The sequence below is a fragment of the Ambystoma mexicanum genome, chromosome 5p (assembly GCF_040938575.1).
Source record: "Ambystoma mexicanum isolate Mex_15411 chromosome 5p, UKY_AmexF1_1, whole genome shotgun sequence".
Lineage (NCBI taxonomy): Eukaryota > Metazoa > Chordata > Amphibia > Caudata > Ambystomatidae > Ambystoma > Ambystoma mexicanum.
The window spans coordinates 1,062,323,554-1,062,339,995 of NC_090930.1; positions in this window are offsets into that span (position 1 = coordinate 1,062,323,554).

Sequence of the window (16,442 nt, forward strand, 5' to 3'; positions counted from 1 at the left end):
GCGCGGCGTCTGTGGAGTCACGCTCCTTCGCTCCCTGGACTCTGGTTCTGCTTGGAGTTAGGAGCCCGTTCCTTCGAGCGGGGGCATCACGGGGGGTTTAGCCGCTCCTGCCTCACGATGTGTTTGCTCGGGGGGGTTTCGGGAGGCTCAATCCCCAAAATAGGCCCAGCCTCGGCGGGAACACCGCAGTCAGGCGGCCATTGCCTGTGCGCCCCCTGGTGGCCTCCTCCTTGCTTTGTATTTTAACATTAAGGCCTTGATGAACGCGGCACTTAGTTTTAGCCCAGAACCTTGAGCATTCGGCTCAATTTGTAGACTTGCACAGATTTTTTTGTTGGTTGGCAATTGTCAACATGTCTCTAGTAGATTGTGGTCACTTGCTAAGGTACGCGGTACGTTGAACGAATTTGTGATACAAAGAAAGGGCTGAGAGACAAAGATGTAGTCGATCGTTGAAGCCGAATTTGCTCGCTCCCAGGTTGGCATTCTATTTGTCTGTGGAAATGCATCATTCAGGTTATGAAGCCCGCGTGAGATGGTGAAATCAAGCCATTCTTTGCCTCATTGTTCTGCAGGGGATTTTGAGTTTTTTACTCAACCATTATTCTATGTTCTGCAGACAGCATTCAAGTCACCGCATAGAAGAATGAAGGTCACTAGATGTACTGTCGTGGCCACGTCAATCGTTTGCTCACACAGAGAAATACATTGTTCTGTGGTGATTGCAGCGGGATTCCAGTATGCGTTGACGATTGCGGCCTTATTAAGTGAAGCTTTGTCATTGCGTTTGTCTTTCCAGGATAGTATAACTGCCAGGATTGACTGATTTGAGGTTAGTGTCTTTTAAATGGAAATCCCACATCCATTGCGGCACACAATCATCAGTCCTGAGGTTGGGCGTCCTGCGCATCCTCTGGCTGCTGGGGCTAGGGTGATTTGATAGCCTTCCATGGTTGGTGTTTGTTGTAACTCGGTCTCTTGGAGACATATGATGTCGTATTCTCCAAGGTTGACCCCCTGGGTACAATCAGGTGTGAGTGGCCTGGAGTGTTCCATGAGAAAAACGTTACTTTATGCAGACTCTCTTCTGACCACAATATTGTGTTGAGGCAGCCACAGCTTCCTTGTGTGTCAAAACAATACAATGTTGTGCATGGGGGATATTGTCTGTGTTTATCAGTTCACGGTTCGAAGGCCGCAGTCAGCTGCACCTATAACTTGATTGCCTGTGATGTGTGTAGCTGAGAATGAACAGGTAAAGCAGCAACTGGGTGAGGCCCTTTGTCAACAGCCCTTGACTGGTCGCCCAGGTAGGTCACACTAGTGAATTTGCTATCCCCTGGAAACGAGGCCTGCTATCATGTTTGCAGTGGCCAATCAGGTCACAAATGTGGGTGCATGAGCCCTGCTGTCTGCAGGGCGTACTAAGACCATTTGGGCAGCCACAGTGGTTGGTGACATCTTCTGCTAGAAGTACAGGAAGGTAGTGAGGCTAGTCCTTACTGGCATGACAATCTCGATACAGCAGTGTTAGAAGAGTGTATTACAAATCCATCTGGATGTTTTCTGTGCCAAATTACCAATACAAGAAGAGCAATGTTAATATAAAGTTTAAAAGGATGAGTGCAAACCCCCACCCTTGAAACCCTCTCTGTTGTACAGGACAAAAGTAACTGAGCCACCTATATACCACGACAAACGGTTGCAGACCTACGAACATGTCAATGAGATATTGCATGTAGTATGTGGCCACCAGATGACTCCAAGTCATATGTAAACCCCTGTTGCTATTTGTAGATTTCATTTAACAAACAAAGGCATTCTGGGAGTTGTAGATTACATTTCCTTTAAGTGAACAAAATTGGTTTAAGCCCCAGGCGACTTATAAAAAGAAAGCCTGGGATTGAAAAAGAGGTGTTTCAGTGTCGTCGAGTCACCTGGTCGCCCTTTAGCTAGAAGATCGTGATCAGTCCAAAGAAGGGCAGTTGGATTCACGATCTACCATTCGTATTAGATCATTCTCGTCATGCCCATAAAGGCTGTAGAAAGACATCATTGTTTAGGTTTGGCTACTAGGTGGCGCTAAAGCACCATGTATATGCCAAAACTATTGCATTTGAGTACATCTAGGAGGAGATGGGATGTGAGGAGAAATACACAGATTTTGGGTGTTGTTCGTTATTTACCCACCCATCAACTGCAGATGACCATGGTAATTCCTATGAACAGTCCCACACACTAACTTCCATCCCCGCCCAGAACACATCATCCTTGGATCTCTTTGAGCTAGCTTTTTCAAGTAGTAGCATCAAACCTTGAACTCTAAGTGCCCGCCAGTGTTATTTCAAAGCAGTCTTCTGAGAGTTAATAGCTAATTGCAGCTATAAATGGCATAATGGTACAACAAAAATGACTTAACCAAGTGTGCCTTCACCCATTTGATGTATAAGCAGAATGCATGTCCTTGCACTGAGGTCCTATTAAAAACAAGGTTTTGCAAAGCCAACTGTTAGGGCTTTTGCATAATTACTGGGGGTGTTTGCCAGAGCTCAGCCAGGCACTTATTTTTGTGCCCCGTGATTATGAAGTGGTGTTTTGGCAACTTTAATATTTTAAATATTAGTCAGTAAAAGTCACAAGAGTGTGTACTGGACTGGCCATGTGCCTGCATCCTGGCCTGCTCATTGCTACTGAAAGGTCTGTGATGCTGGAAATGGATCGGAGGGACAGGGCCTCCGTATCCTTGTCCTTTACTGCTTTTTATCGTGTGTTCGGTCGTGTTTTCCACACAGGAGTTCATGTGGGACTTCTGGCGGTGCAGCTCCCTCTCTTTTGGTTTGGTGAACTGACCCGTGGGATACCCTTATGGCACCCATGGGTGGGGGTACAGCCCTGTGCCCCTAGTGTATGTTTTTGGGCACCTGTGGGGGGTGGCAGCTCCATGCTGAAATTGACAGGTACGCGGAGTATCCTCCATTTTTGGATACCCCGGCCCTGCCATTGGGATCCGTTGATTCCTGATGGAAAACAAGATGGCCCCTGTGGCCTCTTGCTTTCTATTCCCCATTACCTTGTTTTCCCAAAGTCCTGGGAAGCCCTGACTCTGTCCCTTCCCCCTGACTGGCTGTTGGGTGGAAGTGCCATATATGGTGTTGTTGTGAAGGCCCGGCCAGACTAGCTGGAGCCTTCCCGGTGATGTATGTTGTGGGTACCTCCTGTGGGTGGGACCTGGGTGAATAGAGTGTGCGACGAATATGCATTCTGTGTTGTGGGTGTCTAGTATCTGGTGGTTGACACAATGACTGAGACAATCCTGCCCGAAACTGGTATGAATGCGGCTTGGAGTGTTGAATGGCTTGGTACTTGTCCCAATACACATAACTTGTTGTGAGTGTCTGGAGAGAAGTGAATGGCCTGAATACCTCATGTGCCTGATTGGCTGCCTGGCTGCATGAATGCCCGTAGTCGTGATTGGATGCTTGAGTGTGACCCAGCGGAATGAATGGGAGATCAACAGTATATCTGGGGACCTCTCACTGCTAGGAATCGTGTTCAAAAGCTGAAGTCTACTACAATGAGTAACTGGAGTAACTGACGCTTGACCTTGAAACCCCCGCTGGACGAGAAGGAGTGCTGTGGCTCTCCCTCACAATCTGAAGGCTGCGTGTTTCCATGGACTGACCCAGAGAGGACCTGGTAAGGCGCCCTCTTCCCGAGCTACGAGGGACCATCGTGCACAGCTGATCTTTGCCAACGCTCCCTGGTAGACAGACCTTCGACAGGCTGCCGACCCGATACGGGACTGCTGCGGAACTCCAAGGAGAAGCACTCGGACTGTTGTCCGCAACTGTCGCCGACCGCCGTCGCCGACCGGAGCCGCCGTGCTCCCGTTTGCCTAAGAACTTCAATTGATCATCGGATGCTCTCGTCTGCATCGTCATCCGCTTGTCTCCTGCTGGAGAAGGCCCGACCGTCGACGTGCCGAGGAGCATCCACCGGTGGGTTTCCCGCCACCTAAAGACCACAGAGACGCCGACGACTCGACGCCCTTGCTGGGCCACAGTTCTTCATCATCTCTTTGCGGTCCAGAACTATCGTCACTGAGGTGCCCCGCATGCCTCTTCCTTGCAGGACGCCAACGCTCTGTCATCGACGAGCACTGCTAGGAACGAAGCTGCCACTTCCCTGCCGTAGTTCACCCTGTTCACCATCGGACGTTCGACGACCCGTGACTCCTGCCTTAAAGGGAGGGCACTCGAGAAGGGCCGTCGATTCCCCGACACCGAACGCCAAGTTCCCCGACACCTCTCGACGATCCGTGGCTCCCGCCTGAAAGGGAGGCACTCAAGAAGGATCGGTCAACGCATCGTCGGAGAACTCTACTCCACCAGGTACATTGGGGGGGTAAAACCTTAATAGGCAGAAGTGAGACTATCGAACATTATATGGACTGGGCTTGTGCTATATATCTTTATTTACAGGTTGCCCAGGTGGGGGGGATCTCCACACAGAACTGTGCCTAGTGGTAGGGGTCAGTATTCTGCCTATTGTTTCAACCATCTTGCATTCCTTCCTATCTCTATTGCTGGTTTCCTCGTTATTAATCTGTGTGACATTTTAACCATACAGTTGATGCACTTTAATGAGATTTGATAACATTAGTGGTACCACTTTAGAAGTGTATATATTTATCATTATTGACTTCCGAGTACAAAGTGTGTTATTGTGATCGTGTACATACCTTTGAATATTAATTATATAAAGACTGTGGTTTCAGTAATCCAGTGTGTGGACATTCCTTTGTGGGGGTTCGGGGACTACACTGTACTTAAGAACCAGCCTGCATCACCTCCTGAGAAGATAGGCCTTGATTGCTCGTCCATTGCTACCTTATAGAGAATCTTGTCTGGGGTCTTCTGTGCCTCTCCTTTACCATATAGAGAGCAGAAGTACAGACACCCCCTACCAGTCTTTACACTGGTGGCAGCGGTGGGATGCTTATGGTTTTAAGAATCAGTTTATAACCGTGCCACTTACAAAATATCCGCACTTTATTAGATTAAGGTTTGGGTGTGTACAAAATAACTGCATTACAAGCAATGGAGTCTATTGCGAATGGTAATTTCACTCGGATGAGCTTAGAGGCTCTCCAGAGTGCTTGGAAAGCCAGGGAGTTAGACTTTGTGGATAAGTCTAGGGCTGAGCTGATAGCTTCCCTGGTGGACTACCAGACCGATGGTGAAACTCTTGATGAAGGGGGGAATGCAACCAATGAGGACTCTGCCCCTGGGGTTTCTACTGAATCTGTTCCTGGGAATGCCGCCATTCCTGCTGCCTCTGTTCCGAACCCCAGCAATACATTGGAGCTTGAGTTATTAAGGATGAAATTGGCCTTTGAATATCGCAAGTTGGAAATAGATGCTGAACTTAAGAAAGAGGAGCTGGCGCAACAAGTTGAACTCAAGAATAGGGATCTTGAACTCAAAGACAAGGACACTGAATGTCGGAGAATCCAGCTAGAGAAAGCTCGAGTGGAGACTTCAGCGAAACCCAATGAGAGTGTCAGGTCCCCAGCAACTACATTTATGAAGGATTTGGTTGGTGTGTTTTCGGAGGGTTCTGATATCCTCCAATGGATTGAAGCGTTTGAAATGGCGTGTGCAATTCATGATGTTGACAAAAGAGATTGGGCTAAGTGTTTGCTAAGCAGAGTGCCTCAAACTGGGTATGACTGTATTCTGAAGCTGAGTGTGGAAGAAAGGGGTCAGTATGAGTGTATGAAATCTGCTTTGATTGCCAAGTTTGGCAAGACACCTACCCAATACCTTAAAAGGTTCAGGGATTTTAAGAAAAGAGAGAATGGGCCTCATTACACGGAAGGTGGTGATCCAGGGTGCTATTAGCACCCTGGACCATGCTGGTAAATTACCGGCACCGCCTTGGCGGAAAGGGGATTTACCGCCCCATTCCAAGGTTGGTGGGGCGGTAAATCCCCCTTCCGCCATTGCCCTTCCCCATTCCCATTTCTGCCCCATAGGGCTCTATGGGAATGGGGAAGGCGCTAATTACGGCACCGCAATTTTGCGGTGCCGTAATTAGCTCCGAGGTCCCTTAGCGGGTTGGTTTTTAACGCCTGCAAAAAGCAGGCGTTAAAGCACCAACCCGCTAAGGGACCTCGTAGTAAGGCGGTAATGGTTAACGGTCACCGTTACCATTAACGGTGGCCGTTAACCATTACCGCCTTCCCTGTAATGAGGCCCAATGTGTCTTGGGTTGACTGGGTGAGTGCTGCGCACATGAATATGATGGGGTGGATTGATGGTTACAAGGTGAAAACTTTCGTTGAATTGTCCCACCTATTGTTTTTTGAGCATTTTTCTGAAGCCTGTTCACCGGAGCTGCGTCAGTATGTTGCTGACCAGAACATTTTGGATCCCTTTAAGCTGGCTAGGTTGGTTGACAATTGGGTCTCCCACCGGGTGTCCCCTAAGGACTCCAGTGGGAAGGACAAGGACAAAGAAAAGGGGGCCTCTCAGAAAGCTGAGGAGTCCCAAAAGCAGTCACAGTCGAATAAACCTAAACCCTCCTCTCCTAAGACCCAAAAATCTGGTGGGGATAAGTCATCTGTGGGTGGGAATAAGAGTAGTGGTCCACCTGCTTCAAAGCAGGTTCCCGGTGGTTCCAGTACCGTACCCCGCACTCCCGGCACTTGTTGGGACTGTGGGGCTCTGGATCACAAAAGGGGTGACTCCAAGTGTAAAGGTAAGGCACTCGGGTACAGGCTGTCAGCCTGACCTACCCTTAACCCATGTCTGAGGTGGAGGCCACTGTCCTCCCCTCCTCTACAGGGATCACCTTTGGTGGTCCTGAAGAGATTTCCTTAGTGTCCCTTGGGGCCTGGGACCAGTACACGGAAGTACTGGCGACTATCCCACAGAACACCCGTAGATTTTTGAGAAGTGTCCTCCTGAATGGCCAGCATTCTACTGGTTTGAGAGACACTGGGGAAAGCATGACAGTGGTGGACAGGACCCTGCTCAAGCCAGAGGACTATGTAGATGCTCCTCTGAGAACCACCAGGTTAGCTGGTGGGCCTCCCAAATTATCGCCTGTAGCCTGAGTCACACTCGTAATTGGAGACAAGACAGCCAAGCTTCCTGTCCTGGTTCAGGACAATGTCCCTGCTAACATTCTGTTAGGTAACGATCTAGTCGAGTTGGGATTGATCGCGGATGGTCCTCCCATGACTGCTGCTGCGGTCACGAGGTCACAGGTGACACCGGGTCTGGCTGTGAGTCAGGTACCCGAGCCGAAGGCGCGGCCTAAGCCACGACGAAGGAAGAGCAAGAAGGCCACCTCTGTGGAGGGAGCTCCTTCTCTTCCTGCTGTTCCTACAGCACCCATTGGGATCCATGCTCCGGATGGGCTGGGTCCGAGTGGTAAACCCCGTCTCAACTCCTGTGGGAGAAGAGCCAGAAGACTCTCCTGTGGGAGAGGCTCTCAACCCGGAGGATCATCCCGATCTTCAATGCTTGCTAGCTGAAGGGGGACCCTCCCGGGCATACTTCTGGGAAGGACAGAGAGAGTGTCCCTCTCTCGAGGGTCTGAGGAAACAGGCCCTGTCCCAGGCACAAGGAGAGGTGCCTAGGACTTTCCGGATTCATTGGGAGGGTGAGCTCCTTGTTAGTGAGCCCACTAAGCCTGAACCTGGTGCCCTCAAGAGGTAGGTGGTACCCCAGGTTTACAGGCCCTTCCTACTGCAGTTGGCGCATGAGGTGCCCTTGGCTGGTCATCTTGGTACCAAGAAGACTAAGCAGAGGCTCTCTGCCCATTTCTACTGGCCTCGGATGGGAGTAGAAATGGAGTCCCACTGCAGGACCTGACCAACTTGTCAGTTGTCTGGCAAAACTGGAGGCAGTGTCATCGCCCCACTGCAGCCATTGCCAGTGGTTGGCACACCGTTTGAGAGGGTGGGCATCGACATCGTCAGTCCCCTTGACCCTCCCACGTCAGGTGGACATAGGTTCATCCTGGTTTTGGTAGCTCATGCCACCAGGTACCCTGAGGCTATACCCCTTCGGACTGTTACCACCAAGGTGGTTGCCCGGGCTCTCCTGGGCATTTTCACCCGTGTTGGTTTCCCCAAGGAGGTTGTCTCTGACCGAGGATCCAACTTCATGTCTAGTTACATGAAAACCATGTGGAAAGAGTGCGGGGTAACCTACAAGTTCTCCACTTCTTACCACACCCAGACCAATGGTCTGGTTGAGAGATTTAATAAAACTCTCAAGGGCATGCTAGGGGCTTTGGAAGAGCTCCTAAGGAGGAAATGGGATCTCCTCCTGCCATGCCTGCTGTTTGCTTACAGAGAGGTACCTCAAGAGGTACCTCTCTGTTGGTTTCAGCCCCTTTGAGCTACTCTTTGGACATCCCGTGAGGGGGCCCCTTGCCTTGATCAGCGAAGGTTTGGAAGCCACCCCTCCCGGTCCCGCCATGCAAGTGGGGGACTATGTGTTAGGCCTCAGGCGGAGGATGACACAAATGATGGGTCAAGCAACAGCGAATCTCAAGGCCAGCCAGGAATTGAACAAATACTGGCATGACCTTAAAGCATTGCAAGTGGATTGGACTCCGGGACAGGAGGTCCTTGTGATGGAGCCTAGCAAGCCTCGGGCATTGGCAGATAAATGGACTGGACCCTTCAGGATAATCTCCAAGATGGGCGAGGTCAACTATCTGGTTGACATGGGAATCCCAGGGGTAGCCCGTCCGGTATTCCATGTCAATATGCTCAAGCCTCTCCACAGGCGAGCAGAAGTCTCATGTCTCTTGCTGGCTTCCGAGCAAGAAGAGAATGAGAGTGAGCCCCTTCCTGATTTGCTGCATAGCAACCCTCAGGATGGCTCAGTGGAGGGAGTGCAGCTCTCTCCAGATTTGACAACCGAGCAGCAGAGGGCCTGCAGGATTTTGCTCCAGCAGAATGCCCCTCTGTTTTCGCTGACGCCAGGCCTTACACCATGGTGTAAGCACGAGATTGACACTGGTGACAGCTTGCCTGTCAAGAGCAGGAGCTACCGAATGTCAGATACGGTTAAGAACCACATCCAGGCTGAGGTCGCCAAGATGTTGGATCTGGGTGTTATTGAACCCTCCACCAGTCCCTGGTCCAGTCCTGTGGTCCTTGTCCCCAAGGCAAGTTCCCAGGCAGGTACCAAGGATTGGAGGTTCTGTGTGGACTACCGAGGAGTCAATGCCGTCACCAAAACTGACGCGCACCCATTGCCCAGGGCTGATGAGCTCGGGGACACCATAGGTGCTGCCAAATTTGTGAGCACCTTTGACCTCACCTCAGGCTATTGGCAAATAGCTCTTACGGACCATGCCTTGGAAAAGACGGCGTTCTCAACACCAGAGGGACTCTACCAGTTTAGGGTCATGCCTTTTGGGTTGAAGAATGCCCCTGCCACCTTCCAGAGATTGGTCAATCATGCTCTCAGTGGGCTGGAAGCCTTTTGTGTGGCTTATTTAGACAACATTGCTGTCTACAGTTCCACTTGGGAAGAGCACTTGACACATCTGGGTAGAGTGTTGCAGGCCTTAAAGAGGGCTAACCTCACTATCAAGGACACCAATTGCCAGAAAGCTCAGGGGAAAGTCACGTATCTTGGTCATGAGGTAGGAGGGGGTCAAATCCAACCTCTCCCCAGTAAGGTACAGGATGTACAGGACTGGGAGACTCCCACTACTCAAACCCAGGTGAGAGCCTTTTTGGGCCTCGCCGGGCATTATCGCAATTTCATGGCGGACTATGGAACCATAGCTGCACCGCTGACAGCTCTGACTTCACCCAAACAGCCTAGGAAGGTCAATTGGACTGAAGACTGTCAGAGGGCCTTTGATGGCTTGAAAGAAAGTCTGTGTCGGGCCCCCATGTTGTGTGCGCCTGACTACAGCCGACCCTTTATCGTCCAGACGGATGCCTGCGACACCGGAATTGGAGCTGTCTTGTCCCAGTTGGATGACAAAGGGAGAGAACATCCTATCATATTCATCAGTAGACAACTCAAGGGTAGAGAATTTAGGTGGGCTACTGTTGAAAAGGAATGTTTTTGTATAGTTTGGAGCCTTAGGCGATTTAGGCCCTACCTTACGGGGTCAACCTTCAAGGTCCAAACAGATCATAAGCCCCTGAAGTGGCTTATGCAGATGAAGGATGAGAACCCGAAACTGCTCAGGTGGTCCATTAGCCTGCAAGGGCTAGACTTCACCATAGAACACAGACCAAGGAAGAGTCACGATAATGCAGATGGCCTTTCCAGAAGGTATGTTGACCGTCTGGATGAGGGTGTCTATCCCGCAGGAGATTAGGCACCCTCCACCTCAGTCTGGGGGGGGGCGACTGTGATGCTGGAAATGCATCGGAGGGACAGGGCCTCCGTATCCTTGTCCTTTACTGCTTTTTATCGTGTGTTCTGTCGTGTTTTCCGCACAGGAGTTCATGTGGGACTTCTGGCGGTGCAGCTCTCTCTCTTTTGGTTTGGTGAACGGACCCGTGGGATAGCCTTATGGCACCCATGGGTGGGGGTACAACCCTGTGCCCCTAGTGTATGTTTTTGGGCACCTGTGGGTGGCCCGCAGAGCAGGGTATGGGCTGGTGGCAGCTCCATGCTGAAATTGACAGGTGCGCGGAGTATCCTCCATTTTGGGATACCCCGGCCCTGCCATTGGGATCCGTTGATTCCTGATGGAAAACAAGATGGCCCCTGTGGCCTCTTGCTTTCTATTCCCCATTACCTTGTTTTCCCAAAGTTCTGGGAAGCCCTGACTCTGTCCCTTCCCCCTGACTGGCTGTTGGGTGGAAGTGCCATATATGGTGTTGTTGTGAAGGCCCGGCCAGACTAGCTGGAGCCTTCCCGGTGATGTATGTTGTGGGTACCTCCTGTGGGTGGAACCTGGTGAATAGAGTGTGTGACGAATATGCATTCTGTGTTGTGGGTGTCTAGTATCTGGTGGTTGACACAATGACTGAGACAACCCTGCCTGAAAGCGGTATGAATGCGGCTTGGAGTGTTTAATGGCTCGGTACTTGTCCCAATACACATAACTTGTTGCATAGCTCCCAACTCACACACTTTTGGCGGGTGTCACCCGCCTTGAAAACATCTGACTCACCCGCCAAGCCTCCTGCACGCCCATTCGTTTCAATGGGCCTCTCACCCGCCAAAAATAAAATCGGGTGTTTTCACCCGCCTTTGCAACATAAATGGTTGAGAGCTATGTTGTTGTGAGTGTCTGGAGAGAAGTGAATGGCCTGAATACCTCATGTGCCTGATTGGCTGCCTGCCTACATGAATGCCTGTAGTCGTGATTGGATGCTTGAGTGTGACCCAGCGGAATGAATGGGAGATCAAAAGTATATCTGGGGACCTCTCACTGCTAGGAATCATGTTCAGAAGCTGAAGTCCACTACGATGAGTAACTGAAGTAACTGACACTTGACCTTGAAACCCCCGCTGGACGAGAAGGAGTGCTGTGGCTCTCCCTCGCAATCTGAAGGCTGCGTGTTTCCAAGGACTGACCCAGAGAGGACCTGGTAAGGCGCCCTCTTCCCGAGCTACGAGGGACCATCGTGCACAGCTGATCTTTGCCAACGCTGCCTGGTAGACAGACCTTCGACAGGCTGCCGACCCGGTAAGGGGACTGCTGCGGAACTCCAAGGAGAAGCACTCGGACTGTTGTCCGCCACTGTCGACAACCGCTGTCGCCGACTGGAGCCGCCATGCTCCCGTTTGCCTAAGAACTTCAATTGATCATCGGACGCTCTCATCTGCATCGTCATCCGCTTGTCTCCCGCTAGAGAAGGCCCGACCGTCGACGCTCCGAGGAGCATCCACCGGTGGGATTCCCGCCACCTAAAGACCACAGAGACGCCGACGACTCGACGCCCTTGCTGGGCCACAGTTCTTCATCATCTCTTTGCGGTCCAGAACTATCGTCACCGAGGTGCCCCACACGCCTCTTTTTTGCAGGACGCCAACGCTCTGTCGTCGACGAGCACAGCTAGGGACGAAGCTGCCACTTCCCTGCCGTAGTTCACCCTGTTCACCGTCGGACGTTCGACGACCCGTGACTCCTGCCTTAAAGGGAGGGCACACAAGAAGGGCCGTCGATTCCCCGACACCGAACGCCAAGTTCCCCGACACCTCTCGACGATCCGTGGCTCCCGCCTGAAAGGGAGGTACGCAAGAAGGATCGGTCAACGCATCGTCGGAGAGCTCTACTCCACCAGGTACATTGGGGGGGTAAAACCTTAATAGGAAAAAGTGAGACTATCAAACATTATATGGACTGGGCTTGTGCTATATATCTTTATTTACAGGTTGCCCAGGTGGGGGGATCTCCACACAGAACTGTGCCTAGTGGTAGGGGTCAGTATTCTGCCTATTGTTTCAACCATCTTGCATTCCTTCCTATCTCTATTGCTGGTTTCCTCGTTATTAATCTGATTGACATTTTAACGTACAGTTGATGCACTTTAATGAGATTTGATAACATTAGTGGTACCACTTTAGAATTGTATATATTTATCATTATTGACTTCTGAGTACAAAGTGCGTTATTGTGATCGTGTACATACCTTTGAATATTAATTATATAAAGACTGTGTTTTCAGTAATACAGTGTGTGGACATTCCTTTGTGCGGGTTCGGGGACTACACTGTACTTAAGAACCAGCCTGAATCACCTCCTGAGAAGCTAGGCCTTGATTGCTCGTCCATTGCTACCTTATAGAGAATCTTGGCTGGGGTCTTCTTTGCCTCTCCTCTACCATATAGAGAGCAGACGTACAGACACCCCCTACCAGTCTTTACAAGGTCTCCCCTTGTTTTCATAAAGTAAATTACTTTGTGGTAATGTACTTTGAGGAAATTACTTCGAATTTATATATGTATTTGTGGGATAAGGGCAAAAGAGGGCAGGGTAGGAGTTTGGGGTAGCAGTGGTAGTGAAGGGGGAGGTGGGGCTTCCCCGCCCCCCCAAAATGTTCAAACATTCAAAGTGATTTCCACAAAGTAAAGTGCCACAAAGTCATTATTTAATTTAAATTACATGGAACCAAGTCAAGAACCTGATGACCCACACTGGTGTGGTGCTGCTAGCTATTCAATTTTCCTGAATAGCAATGAGTTGGAAGGTAGCAATCCTGGGATATTGTGCTGACCATGGTCGCACCAGTTCTATTCCGCATGCGAGACGTTGGTGTAGCTCAGCTACTGTAATAACCATCAGCAGTGCCACAGCAGGGTGGGTTGACAACAACAGGATAGCCAGCAGCACTAATACAGGGACAAAGCCAAGGAAAATGCCTTTGCCAAGGAGGAGTCCTAAGTGCCAACCTACACAAGAAGATCTTGCTTCAGTGTTTGGCAGGGAAGTTCATCATTTCAATAATGATTTTGCCTACACCGGCCCATCAGGTAAGCATAGGAGGAAAGGACGTTTGCTCTGTTTTCTGTGGCTAGACACTAGGTTCCACTTGCCAACCTATAGAATCATAGCAAAACGTGAGCAATGATAATTTGTTTAAAGAAGCATTTAAACAGGTCTAATTTCAAGCGACAACTAATATATTATGTTGATTGATATTTGTAAATCACATGTCTGGCATAGTCAGCCTATACATCTACCCCAATAGGTAGGTATGAGTTGTAGATTTAACACAAAATATGTAGACACTGATGTTGACTGTGGGGAGCAGCTAGGGTGGTGGCAAAAGTGGTGGGCCTCAGTATTACAGGTGTGCTAGTAAATATTTGGACCCAGGCACTTACAAATTAAGCAGGTTGTATAGATATTAGATAGATACTTGCCAGACACTACTATTGGTACTAACTCTATTTTGCGCTGTTACTATTTTATGGCTAGGTATTACAATTAAAGCAGTGCCTGGCAAATGGTTATCCGATGCAAAGCCAAAACTGTTAGCTTTGCCAATGCTTCTTTTCACAGCTAGACTTTTGGGCATTATTAACATTCAGTTCAGAACCTGTTGTACCAATAATTTTCCTGAAACCATATTAAGCGCCCAGCTTCTGATCAGAATTGCAAACACTAGGCCATGAGCCTCTAGCCATCGTCTGCAAATTAACTAGTACCTTGGCACTCATTTCGGAATTGGTAACAATGGGTTGGATCACTCACTTTGTGACTCCCAGCAAAGTCTCCCTTCTGTCTTTTGGCAACATTTTATGTGTGCTCTATTGGGGGTTGGGCCTCATTATGAGTGTGGCGGTCCAGAAATAAGGGTGCCGATACCAACGTACTGGCACCCTTCCCGGGACGCCACACTTTGACGCTGCGGGTAAGGGCCGTTGTGCCAGCAGGTCTGACCTGGCAGGCGCAACGCCCCGGACGGCAGAGTTTTCACAGAAGCACTGGCACTGCAGTGCTTCCGTGAACCCATTCTCATGGAGTCCTATGGGACTCCACGGGAATGGGGACTTCCCGAATCTGCCGCCTGATATCCCAGTCCGCCAGGACTTGTAATGTCCCGGCGGCACCGAGATATCAGGCGGCGGATTCGGTGTTACAAGGACGGTGGCAACCTGCCGGTAGTAGCGGCTGGGTTAACGCCGTCCTCGTAACGAGGCCCAATTAATTGTCTAAAAGTTTCAATAGCAATATTTGACCAAAACAGAAGTACAATTTTGCACTAGAGTAAGTTCTAGGTTTTGGAACTCCTTTTCAGTGAGGATTAACACAATTATTGTGCCCAACCCATGCACAGGCGCTTAAAGCATTACTTTTACATTACGCCTCATTTTCATTCGTTTGCAAGGCAGTGAAGGGGAATGGAATAGAATACTGGTTTCCTCCTCCGCATCCTCTGAACCTTACAAATACGACTGCATTTACGCCAGCATGACATTTACATGCTGGTGTAAATGCTATCGATGCCGATTGAATCCGCCTGCTTTTTTTAAGAGCAAAAACCAGGCAGATTCCGTAGGCGTCCCATTACAAACACTGCCTGCCATACGTAACTGACAGGCAGTGTTTACTCAATTTGCACTGCAGCGTGCAAAAGAGAGGTGTACTGGCGATTTCGCCTACAGTTTACAGCTCCCTTTGCACTTTGCAGTGCCAAAGATTACATTTGCGCAGACAGAACCAGGTGAGTGCATACATAAGTGGTCCCCCTGCGCAAAGCACCGGGGATTGGAAAATGTGACCCGGTGTGTTTATTTACCTTGTGCTCTCAGTTTCCTTGTTGGCGACAGGACATGATATACTGAATCTGTGAAGAAAAAAGCGTTGATTCATCTGTTTCCTTAAAGTGCCCATGCAGGTCCCTTTGCGGAAATGCGTCTTTTTCAAAGAGCGGTCTAGTTTTGCATTCATATGTGATCAAAAGGGCGCACATTATAACTATTTGGGTTAAGACATGTCATACCTGGAAACGGCTACCCCTGCTGTCACCACCCACCCCGCCCAGTAAACTCTACACAATTATAGTCCCAACAAAACAACAATGTGGAAAGCGTGATATCAGACCAGCTAATGACAGCCTCTCTGCTGATGTGCACATTGGAGATGGGCGTCCTCGAATGGCATCACAATACTGAATGCAGACTCGCTTGCAAGGTGTAGTAGCGAAAGGGGGGCCTGCTAATCAGCATTCTAGAACAGTTACCCATGCAGACCCACACAAGAATCGCTTAATCCCCCCGATTATAGTAGCACGGCAGCAGCGGCATGCACAAAGAGATTCCCACTCTGGCTTCAAAGGCCCCGGTGGCGCGCGGAAGTGCGAGAGTTCCCAGCTGAGAGATCAAAGATTGAGAACCACAGCAGGACTGCAGAGCTTCCTCCCTTTGCCCTTGTAGGGGTTTTGCTTTTTAAATGGGATGTGTATGAAACTGGGCCTCATTACGACCCAGGCGGATTTCGCGGTGCTAAATGCACCGCGAAGCATGGCGGAAAGCCGCCGATAGCGCCATGGGGGTTGGCGGATTTACCGCCCCATTCCGACCTCGGCGGAGCGGTAAATCCCCAATCCCCATTCTGCCCTTCCCCATTCCCATTTTTGCCCCATAGGGTATAATGGGAGTGGGGAAGGAGTTAATTACGCCACCGTAAAATACGGTGGCGTAATTAACAACGAGGTCCCGTAGCGCCATGGTTTTCTCCGGCTGGTAAAACCAGGCGGAGAAAACCTCCATGGCGCTACGGGAACTCGTAGTATGGCGGAGAGGTACGCCATGCACTACGCTGGCGTAATACCCTCTCCGCCAGGGTCCTAATGAGGCCCACTGTCTTCTTTCAGGCGCAGACCATGTACTTGTGCAAAGGGGTGATGGGGGTGTGTGTCCGCAAGCGAGGGGGGCAACCCAGCGACCAAAGGAGGCACTGTAGGCAAACGAATCACCTATCCGTTTGAC